Source organism: Carlito syrichta, unplaced genomic scaffold (genome assembly GCF_000164805.1).
Source record: "Carlito syrichta isolate Samal-C Ts95f unplaced genomic scaffold, Tarsius_syrichta-2.0.1 Scaffold133872, whole genome shotgun sequence".
NCBI lineage: Eukaryota > Metazoa > Chordata > Mammalia > Primates > Tarsiidae > Carlito > Carlito syrichta.
The window spans coordinates 27,820-38,424 of record NW_007077968.1 but is presented as its reverse complement, the minus strand read 5'-3'; the positions used below and the strand labels follow the sequence as shown (position 1 = coordinate 38,424).

Below are 10,605 nucleotides of genomic sequence, written 5' to 3'. Positions count from 1 at the left end.
GTGTAGTTTTGATTTGCATCTCCTTGATGATTAGTGAGATTGAACATTTCTTCATGTGTCCGTTGGCCGCTCGGGTGTCTTCCTTTGAGAAGTGTCTGTTCATATCTTTTGCCCACTTTATATTGGGGTTGTTTGTTTTTTTCTTTTCAGCACATTTGAGTTCCTTGTAGGACCAAGATATTAGGCCTTTGTCAGACCTGGAGTTGGCAAATACATTTTCCCAGACTGTGGGCTGTCTCCCTGCTCTCTTGATGGTTTCTTTGGCTTTCCAGAAGTTTGTCAGTTTAATAAGGTCCCACTTGTCTATCTTATTTCTTATGGCCCGTGTGTTTCAGGTATTGCTCAGGAATTGGATGCCAATTCCAATTTCCATAAGAATGTGTCCTGTATTTTCTAACGTTCTTATGGTTTGAGGTTTTACATTTAGGTCTCTGATCCATTTAGGGTTAATTTTTGTGTATGGGAATAGATAGGGATCTTGTTTGAGTCTTCTGCATGTGGTCAGCCAGTTTCCCCAGCACCATTTACTGAATAGGCTCTCCTCTCCCCAGTGGTAGGTAGTGGAAGCTTTGTCAAAGATGAGTTGGTTGAGAAATTGAGGTTTTGCTTATGGAATCTCAATTCTATTCCATTGGTCTATATGCCTGTTCCTGTACCAACACCAAGCTGTTTTGATTATTGTAGCTTTATAGTAAAGTTTGAAGTCTGGTAATGTGATACCTTCTGCTTTGCTTTTTTTTGCTGAAGATTGTTCTGGCTATTCTTGGTCATTTGTGTTTCCATATGAATTCCTGCATTGTTTTTTCTAGGTCTGAGAAGAGTGTTGCTGGTGATTTGATGGGTATTGCATTAAATCTGTAGACTGCCTTAGGTAGGATGGACATCTTGACAATGTTGATTCTTCCAATCCATGAGCATGAGATATTTTTCCACTTGTTTATGTCATCTTTGATTTCTTTGAGCAGTATTTTGTAGTTTTCATTGTAAAGGTCTTTCACGTTTCTGGTTAGGAAGATGCCAAGGTATTTCTTTCCTTTTCTTTTTTTTTTTTTTGTGGCTATTGTGAATGGAACTGTGCTTTTTATTTGGGTTTCTGTTTGTTTATTATTGGTGTAAAGAAATGCGATTGTCTTTTGCACATTTATATTATACCCTGAGACTTTGCCAAAGTCCTTTATCAGTGTAAGGAGTTTTTTGACAGATTCTCTTGGGTTTTCAAGGTACACAATCATGTCATCTGCAAAGAGAGATAACTTGACTTCCTCTTTTCCTATTTGGATACCCTTGATTCCCTTCTCTTCTCTGATTACTCTATCCAGGACTTCCAATACTATATTGAACAGGATGGGTGAGAATGGACATCCTTGTCTTGTTCCAGTTTTCAGGGAAAATGGTTCCAATTTTTGTCCGTTTAGGAGTATGCTGGCTGTGGGTTTCTCATAGATGGCTTTTACTATTTTGAGGTATGTTCCATGTATGCCTAGAAGTTCAAGGGTTTTTATAAAGAAGGGGTGCTAGATTTTACCAAAAGCTTTTTCTGCATCTAATGATATAATCATATGGTTTTTGTTCTGACATCTGTTGATGTATTTAATTACATTTATGGTTTTACGAATGTTGAACCAGCCTTGTGTCCCAGGGATGAAGTCTACTTGGTCATGATGGATGATTTTTGAGATGTGTTGTTGAATCCAGTTTGCTAGGATATTGTTGAGAATTTTAGCATCTATGTTCATCAAAGATATTGGCCTGTAGTTCTCTTTCTTTGTTGGGTTTTTACCTGGCTTGGGTATCAATGTGATGTTAGCTTTGTAAAATGATTTGGGGAAAGTTCCATCTTTCTCAATTGCCTGGAATACCTTCAGTAGAATTGGTATAAGCTCCTCCTTAAATGTCTTCTAGAATTATGCTGGAAAGCCATTTGGTCCAGGGCTTTTTTTTTGTAGGTAGTTTTCTTATTACATAGTTAATTTCCTTGATTGTTATTGGTCTATTTAGGGTCTCAATTTCTTCTTGTTTCAACCTAGGCAGGTTGTGTGATGTCAGAAAGTCCTCCATTTCCTTAAGGTTTTCAAGTTTGTTTCCATATAAGTGTACACAGTAGTCTCTAATCATCTTTTGTATTTTTTCAGAGTCGGATGTGACTTCATCTTTTGTGTTTCTGATTGTATTTATTTGGGCTTTTTCTCTCTTTTTCTTGGTCAGTCTAGCTAGGGGACCATCAATCTTGTTTATCCTTTCGAAGACCCAGCTTTTTGTTTCATTGATCTTTTTGTATTATCTTTTTGTCTTCTCTGTCCTGGATTTGGGCTTTTATTTTGGTGATCTGGATTCTTCTGCTGAAGTAAGGGTTTTGGTGGTCTTGCTTTTCCAGTTTCCTTAGGTGGCTTGTTAGGCTGTTAATTTGTGATCCTTCCGTTTTATTCATGTGCGTTTATAGATATATGAATTCCCCTCTTACTACAGCTTTCATGGCATCCCAGAGATTTTGGTAAGATGTCTCTTCATTTTCATTTGTTTCCAGCTATCTTTTAATCCCTGTTTTGATTTCATCATTGACCCAGGAGTTGTTTAGCATCATGCTGTTTAGTGTCCATGTCTTTGTGGGTTTTGGGGGAACCTTGTTGGTGTTGATGTTTATTTTTATTCCACTGTGGTCAGAGAAGGTGCATGGTAAAATTTTGATCTTTTTAAATTTGCTTATGCTTGATTTATGGCCAAGTATGTGGTCGATCTTAGAGTACGTTCCATGCAGTGATATGTAGAATGTATATTCTGTGGTTGTTGGATGGAGTGCTCTTTAGGTATAAATTACATCCATTTGGTCAAGAGTCACATTGAGGTTCCAGATCTCGTTGCTGATTTTTGTCCTGATGATCTGTCTAGGGTTGTGAGTGGGGTACTGAAGTCCCCTGCTATAATGGTGTTGGAGTCGATATCCTTTTTTAATTTACCTAGGAGCTGCTTTATGAAAGTTGGTGCTCCTATGTTGGGTGCATTTATGTTTAGGATGGATATTTCTTGTTGATGGATTGAACCTTTTATCATTATGTAGTGGCCATCTGTATCTTTTTAAATTTTTGATAGTTTAAAGGGTATTTGTCTGGGATTAAGATCGCGACTCCTCCTTTCGTGTTCCATTCGCTTGAAAATTTGTTTCCCATCCTCTTACTGTGAGTCTGTGAGTGTCCTTTCTAGTGAGATGAGTCTCTTGAAGGCAATAAATTGTTGCCTGGCGATATTTTATCCATTTTGCCATTCTATGTCTTTTCAGTGGTGCATTTAGTCCATTCATATTTAGGCTAATTATTGGAATGCGAGAGTTGATCCCTGTCATGAGGTTCTTACAGAGTTATTGTTCCTGTTTGTTGTCTTTCTTTTGGTTTTGGAGTTGGTTCATGTGTGTTTTCAATCTTTTGCCTGTACTCGTGAAGAACATTGTTGTTCTTTTTTCCTTTTCTTTTGTGTTCAGTACTTAAGTGTTTCTTGTAGAGGTGGTCTGGTGGCAGCGTAGGTTTTCAGGGATTGGATATCTGGGAAAGATTTCAATTCTCCCTCACTGATGAAGCTTAGATTGGCTGGGTAGGTTATTCTTGGTTGAAATTGTTAATCTTTTAGAACTTCGAAGACAGGTTCCAAGCTCTCCTATCCTGGAGGATTTCTGTACATAAAGCTGCTGCTATTCTAATTGGTCTTTCCTGGTATGTAGTCTGATCTTTTTCTCTTGCTGCCTTTAGGATTTTTTCTTCTATAGCTACTTTGTTTTGGTGAGTTATGTGTCTGGAGTTGGTCTTCTCATTTGTTGTCTTGCAGGGGTTCTCTGAATCTCTTGCGTTTGAATTTTTGCATCACCGATGAGATGGGGGAAGTTTTCTTGAATGATTTCATGAAATGTTTGTTCCAGTTTAACCTCTGACTCTCTCTGCCTCAGGAAGGCCAATTACTCTTAGATTGAGTCTCTTGAAGTAATCATTCATCTCTTAAAGGTTTTGCTCTGTCTTTTTAAGCTTCTTTTCTATGTTTTTGACAGTTTGGGTTAGTTCTGTATTTTGATCTTCGAGCTCTGAGATTCTTTCTTCTACTTGGCTAATTCTGCTTTCCATGCTTATTAGTTTGTTATTTCTTTCCATCACAGTATTCTTTACTGCTGTTATTTCTGTCATCAGCTCCTTCCTATTTTCCTCTTGTCTCTCCTCAATTTTTTTTATTCTCTCTATTAATGTCTTGATGTCTGGGTTTGTTGCATATGACCAGTCATTCTGGGGGCTCTTCATTGTTTGTGTTCCGAAGTCTGTTTTCTCAGTGTCTGACCTCCCAGGGGTCTGTGTGAGCCCTATATACTTCTTTTGGTTTTTTTTCATTTGTGTAGATTTTCCTCTCTATTTTTGCCAATCCCTTCCTTATAGTTGCATGGTAGATGTTCAGGGTCCACTTATGAGAACATGTAGTACTCAATTCTTTGTTTCAGTGATAGAGCATTGAGCATTGTAGACTCAAAATCCATTCAAGTTGCTGCAAAGTCCACGTTTGTCCTTCCTTATGGCTGTGTAATATTCCGCCGTGTATATGTACCACATTTTTTTTTTTTACTCCAGTCCAGTTTCAATGGGCAGTATGGTTGGTTCCATGTTTTTGTTATTATGAATAGGGCTGCAATAAATATGCAAGTGTAGGTATCTTTTTGGTAGAATGATTTGATTTTCTACAGGTATATTTCCAGTAGGGGGACTGCTGGGTCATATGGAAGGTCAATTTCTAGTTCTTTTCTAAATTACCACACTGTTTTCCAAAGAGATTACACTAGTTTGCATCCTCACCAGCAGTGTAGAAGTGTTTCTTTTTCTCTGCATCCTTGCCAGCGTCTGTTGCTGTTTATTACTGATGGCCATTTTTACTGGGGTTAGGTGGTAGCTCAATGTGGTTTTGATTTGCATTTCTCTGATGATTAGTGAGGCTGAGTACTTTTTCATGTGTCTGTTGGCTGCCTGTATACCTTCTTTTGAGAAGTGTCTATTCATGCCTTTTGCCCACTTTTTAATGGGGTTGTTTGCTGTTGTTTTTTTGGTTTTTTGTTTTTTCCTTTTGGCACATTTGAGTTCCTTGTAGATCCTGGATGTTAGGCCTTTGTCAGATACACAGTTGGCAAATATATTTTCCCATTCTGTGGGCTATCTCCCTGCTCTTTTGATGGTTTCTTTTGCTTTGAAGAAGCTATTCAGTTTGATGAGGTCTCATTTGTCTACCTTATCTCTTATGGCATGGACACTTGGGGTTTTGAACAGGAATTGGTTGCCAGTTCCAATTTCTATAAGGGTGTGTCTCCTGTATTTTCTAAGATTCTTATAGTTTGAGGTTTTACGTTTAAGTCTTTGATCCATTTAGAATTGATTTTTGTGTATGGTGATAGGTAGGAGTACTGCTTCAATCTTCTATATGTGATCAGTCAGTTTTCCCAGCACCATTTACTGAATAGGTTCTTTCCTCCCCAGTGGTTGTTGGTGGAGGTTTTGTCAAAGATGAGTTGGTTGAGACACTGAGGCTTTGAATCCAGAATCTCTATCATGTTCCTTGGTCTATATGCCTGTTCTTGTACCAGTACCAGGCTATTTTGATCACTGTAGCTTTATAGTAAAATTTGAAGTTTGGAAGTGTGATACCTCCTGCTTTGTTTCCTTTGCTGAAGACTTTTTGGTTATTCATGGTCATTTATGTTTCCATATGAATTTCTGTACTGTCATTTCCAGGTCTGAGAAGAATGATGTTGGTAATTTAATGGGTATTGCATTGAATCTGTAGATTGCCTTTGGTAAGATGGTCATCTTAACAATGTCGATTCTTCCCATCCACGAGCATGGAATATTTTTCCATTTGTTTGTGTCTTCTTGGATTTCTTTGAGCAGTGTTTTGTAGTTCTCATTGTAAAGGTCTTTCACTTCTCTGGTTAAGAAGATGCCGAAGTATTTCAGTTTTGCGTGTGACTATTGTGAATGAAATTGTGCTTTTTATTTGGTTCACTGCCTGTCTGTGAATGAGACCATCTTTTGCACTTTTATTTTGTACCCTGAGACTTTGCCAAAGTTCTTTATCAGTGAAAGAAGATTTTTGACAGATTCTTCTTTACTTTCAAGGTATAGGATCATATTATCAGCAAAGAAGGATAACTTAACTTCTTCTTTTCCTATTTGGATACCTCTGATTTCCTTCTCTTGCCTAATTGCTCTAGCTAGGACTTCCAACACAATGTTGAATAGGAGGAGTGAGAGTGGGCAGTCTTGTCTTATTCCAGTTTTCAGGAGAAATGCTTCCAGTTTCTGTGCTGGCTGTGAGTTTATCATAGATGGCACTTACTATTTTGACGTATTTCCTTCTATGCCTAGGTGTTCAAGGGTTTTTATTGAGAGGGGATGCTGGATTTTATTGAAAGCTTTTTCTACATCTAATGATATAATTATGTGGTTCTTGTTTTTATATCTGCTGCTGTATTTAATTACATTTATGGCCTTGCAGATGTTAAACCAGCCCTGCATCTGGGGGATGAAGCCTACTTGGTCACGGTGGATGATTTTTGAGATGTGTTGTTGGATTGGATTTGCTAGAATCTTGTTGAGAATTGCTGCATCTATGCTCATTAAGGATATTGGCCTGTAGTTCTTTTTTTTTTGTTGGATCTTCACCCACCTTGAATATAAGTGTAATCATAAGATGATTTGGAGAGAATTCCAATTTTTTTTTTAGTTGGAATCTCACTCGGTTGCCCAGGTTGGAGTGCAGTGGCACACTCAAGGCCACCTCAGCATCAACCTTCTGGGCTCCGGTGATCCTTCTGCCTCAGCCTTCCAAGTAGCCAGAATTACAGGCACACGCTACCACACCCAGCTAATTTTTTATTTATTGTAGAGACAAAGTCTTGCCAAGTTGTCTGGGCTGGACTTGAACCCTCAGGTTCAGGCAATCCATTTGCCTCAGCCTCCCAAAGGGCTGGGATTACAGGCTGAGCCACCAAGCCCAGCCCCAACTTTTTTAATTGCCTGGAATACTTTCAATAGAATTGGTATTAGCTCCTCTTTGTATGTTTTGTAGAATTCTGCTGGAAAGTCATCTGGTTCAGGGCTTTTTTTTGTAGGAGTTTTCTTATGATGGAATCAATTTTCCGGGTAGTTATTGGTCTGTTTAGTATTTCAATGTCTTCTTGTTTCAACCTTAGGAGGTTGTGGGATATCAGAAAGTTCTCCATTTCATTTAGGTTATCTAGTTTGCTTCTATATAGGTGTGCATGGTAGGCTCTGCTAATCTTTTTCTTTTTTTTATTTTAATATATATTTTTTATCTTAAAATTGTGGGGTACAGTTAAAGGTTAGGTATACAAATATTCATTGTGCAGGTACCCTTGTTGATGAAGTATGCCCCCCTTTCCCCAGACAGATATTGACTACCATTAATCCCACCTCCCTTCCCCCCCCCATAGTTTCCTTCCAATCCTCTTCTTATAGTATTACGGTAGTTGTTCAAGGTCCACTTATGAGTGAGAATATGTGATGTTCAGATCTTTGTTTCTGTGAGAGATCACTCAGTATTATAAACTCTAATTCCAACCAGGTTGCTGCAAAATTCATGATTTTGTTCTTTTTTACAGCTGCGTAATATTCCATTGTGTATATGTACCACATTTTTAAAATCCAGTCCTTTTTTTATGGACAGCATGGTTGGTTCCATAATCTTGCTGTTGTGAACAATGCTGCGATAAACATACATGCGCAGGTATCTTTTTTATAGAGTGATTTGAGTTCTTCAGGGTATATACCAAGTAGGGGGGTTGCGGGGTCATATGGAAGGTTGATTTTTAGAGCTTTTAGGAATAGTCATTTGGAGTCAGTTGTGATTTGATCTTTTGTGTTTCTGATCGTGTTTATTTGTTCATGCCCCATTTCTAATCAGTCATCACAGCTGGAAGAATTTACCTTCTTAATCTCCTCTGAATCTTTTTTTCTTTTGTTTCCTCCTTTGCAACTCTTTATTTCAGGTTTTCCTATCTCATCTGTGTTACTGCAATAGCTTACCATGACCTTCCACGCCCGAAAAAGCTGCCAGGCATGTTCCTTCCCATCCATTCTACAGTCTCAGTCAGAATGATCTTTTAGTACAAAAGCCTCTGTTCTCCAAGAAATGATCCTAGATTCCCCCCTTAACCTACCTCCTCTAAACTTCACCCACCATATTTTATTCAATATTCTGCTTTGTGCTAGGGTTCAATGAAATAGGCCATTCAAGTCATCTGTTTTATCCATACTCTTTCCCAGAGAGTTGAGTACCCAAAGCCCTGTTAATTGGTGGTGAGTCATGGGACTCTGTACCCCACCTCTGGTTAAAACTACCAACCAGGAAAATATCTGTCTCAAGCTAGATCAATGCGATTTTACACCTTAGAAAATTCTGTAGTATGATCTAGATTTCAGCATGTGACCTGCAGAGTACTGGCAGTGCCTTTGGGAGCCATGTATGCTACTGAGCAGAAAGAAGGCTACTGTGTAAAGAGAAGTAGAGTAACCACAGCTCATGTGCAGAAGGGCGTAAAGAAAAGATGCCATGGGGTGGCTGGCCTGGTCAGTGGGGTTGAGAGAGAAGCTGTGATTCTTTTGCTGTCTTGTTAATGCTGATTTTCTCATGAGACCGCCACCACTTCCTGCTCTGGTTTTCAGAAGAACCACCAATTTCTGTATTAACCCCTACTTTGATGTAAATTAACTCAAGTGGGATTCCATTTCTTAAAAGCAAATTATTCCCTATGACATTTGACTATATACATTCGGTTATAATTTCCTTAGATTAAAAAACCATAGCTAATTTACCTTTGTATTTCTCAGATGATATAGCATAGTACCTTACACATAGTAGGATCAAAACATGTCTGATGAACTGAACTGACTATCAGAAGAGGTAGATTACTTTGGACCTGGTTAGTTAGTTGGTTAGTTGGATTTGGTAATTAGTTAGCAATTACATAGCCAGGGGAATTTCAATACTTTAAAGAGTAGAGGTGTAGGGGCAGGAAAGAAATGTAAAAGGAAGTCACCTTAGCTAAACTCCATTTTTAGGCATAGTTATGTGGAAGCTAACCACACACACCCACACCCACACCCACACCCACAGCAGGTACTACCTTCATGCTCCTAGCAAAAGCCTGACAAAAATGAGAGAGGAAACCTAGGCAGTCATAGCACAGCATGTTCTGATTCTGAAACAGTGACCTCAGTCCCTAAAGATCAGTAATGGATAGCCAGAACAAAATGGCAAGGCGACCACCAACATGCTCAACAGCTGCAGGTCTCACCCCTCATGCAACAGACGTCAGTTGAGAAATTCATCACTAAAAACCTGCCACATTTTATTTCTTAAAATAAATTTTCTCTTTTCCACAAAGATTTTAAAAGGCATATTTTCACAAAACACACATTTTAATGTCTTTAAGAAGGTAGAGAAAAAGTTAACATGATTTTTCATCTAAATATGATAATCTTCACATTTTTATTTTGAAAACAATGTGATTAATATATGATTATAATTTTTAAATATTCTTTCTTTAGATCCAGCAAATGTGCTTGTTGCTTCAAAGACCTGACCTTTCTGGTTGTTATTATACCTTACCCTTAAGAAAAGGGTTCCTGATAAAGTAATGACTTAGCTGTAAAAAATAAAAACAACCTGTAAGACCATTCAAGTAGTAAGAGAAACTCTTACCATGAAGATTTCCTAACTACACCCTTACAACTTGAAAACTAAGGAAGCAGTCCAATCAAGTATGCACAATGGAATATGACAGAAAGGCAGATAAAAAACAAGGCTGAATGTCCTGGATTGGTAGAACTCTTCCCTTTTCACTGCCAAACAGAGTATGACAGCACACTCAACAAGGGCCAGGTGGCACAGTCATTATTGGGCCTTTTGATTTGATGGTGAGAAATTGGCAAGCTTGTAAGATGGGCTATTTAGGGATCAAGGGGTTGACGTCACTTTTGGATAATGAGTTAGGCTTTAAAATGATGGCATTGCAATTACACCACTTGAGAGCATAAAAGAAAATACAACTATTCCTAAACAGCTCTGAGATCATACAAATCATATTGATCTTCATATAACAGAGAAAGTAGCACAAAATGGTGTTTCTTAAATTGCCTAAGTATGACACACAAATTTGATTTGATTTGTTTTGCTAGGCATAAAAAGTATAGAGCCAATGTGATAAAAGCAACACATTATGGCCATCTATTCAGTGTTGGCTTTCATAACCACAGAAAATTCTCAAGAGGGCCCATCCTGTACATGTTAGATGACCAACAAGCAAGTCACTAAACTAGACTAAAAATAAATGTCAGAACGGACTCTTTTCTAGATTGTATGCCACTATATTCATTTCCTGTGTATCATAAACCAGATACCATCTATAATAAAGACCCGTGATATAGCTAAAACTTGTTCGTTTTTTATTCCCAAAATGTTTTTCCAAAATATCACTTCTAAGAAGAAAAGAGGCATAGCATCTGATCAAACTGCTGGGTCCAGCAGTTTCTTCAGATCAAAATGAAGTGGCAATCCATGATGGTATGGGAC

The 10,605-nt window shown here is 38.1% G+C and overlaps 1 protein-coding gene across 1 annotated transcript in view; it reads right to left on the bottom strand.

Annotated features, from left to right (window-relative positions):
* LOC103250780 (DIS3-like exonuclease 2) overlaps positions 1-10,605 on the bottom strand; it is a gene marked incomplete at its 3' end in the record, with an annotated part of 54,283 nt that overhangs the window by 19,336 nt on the left and 24,342 nt on the right. The gene's annotated exons all lie outside the window — the stretch shown is intronic.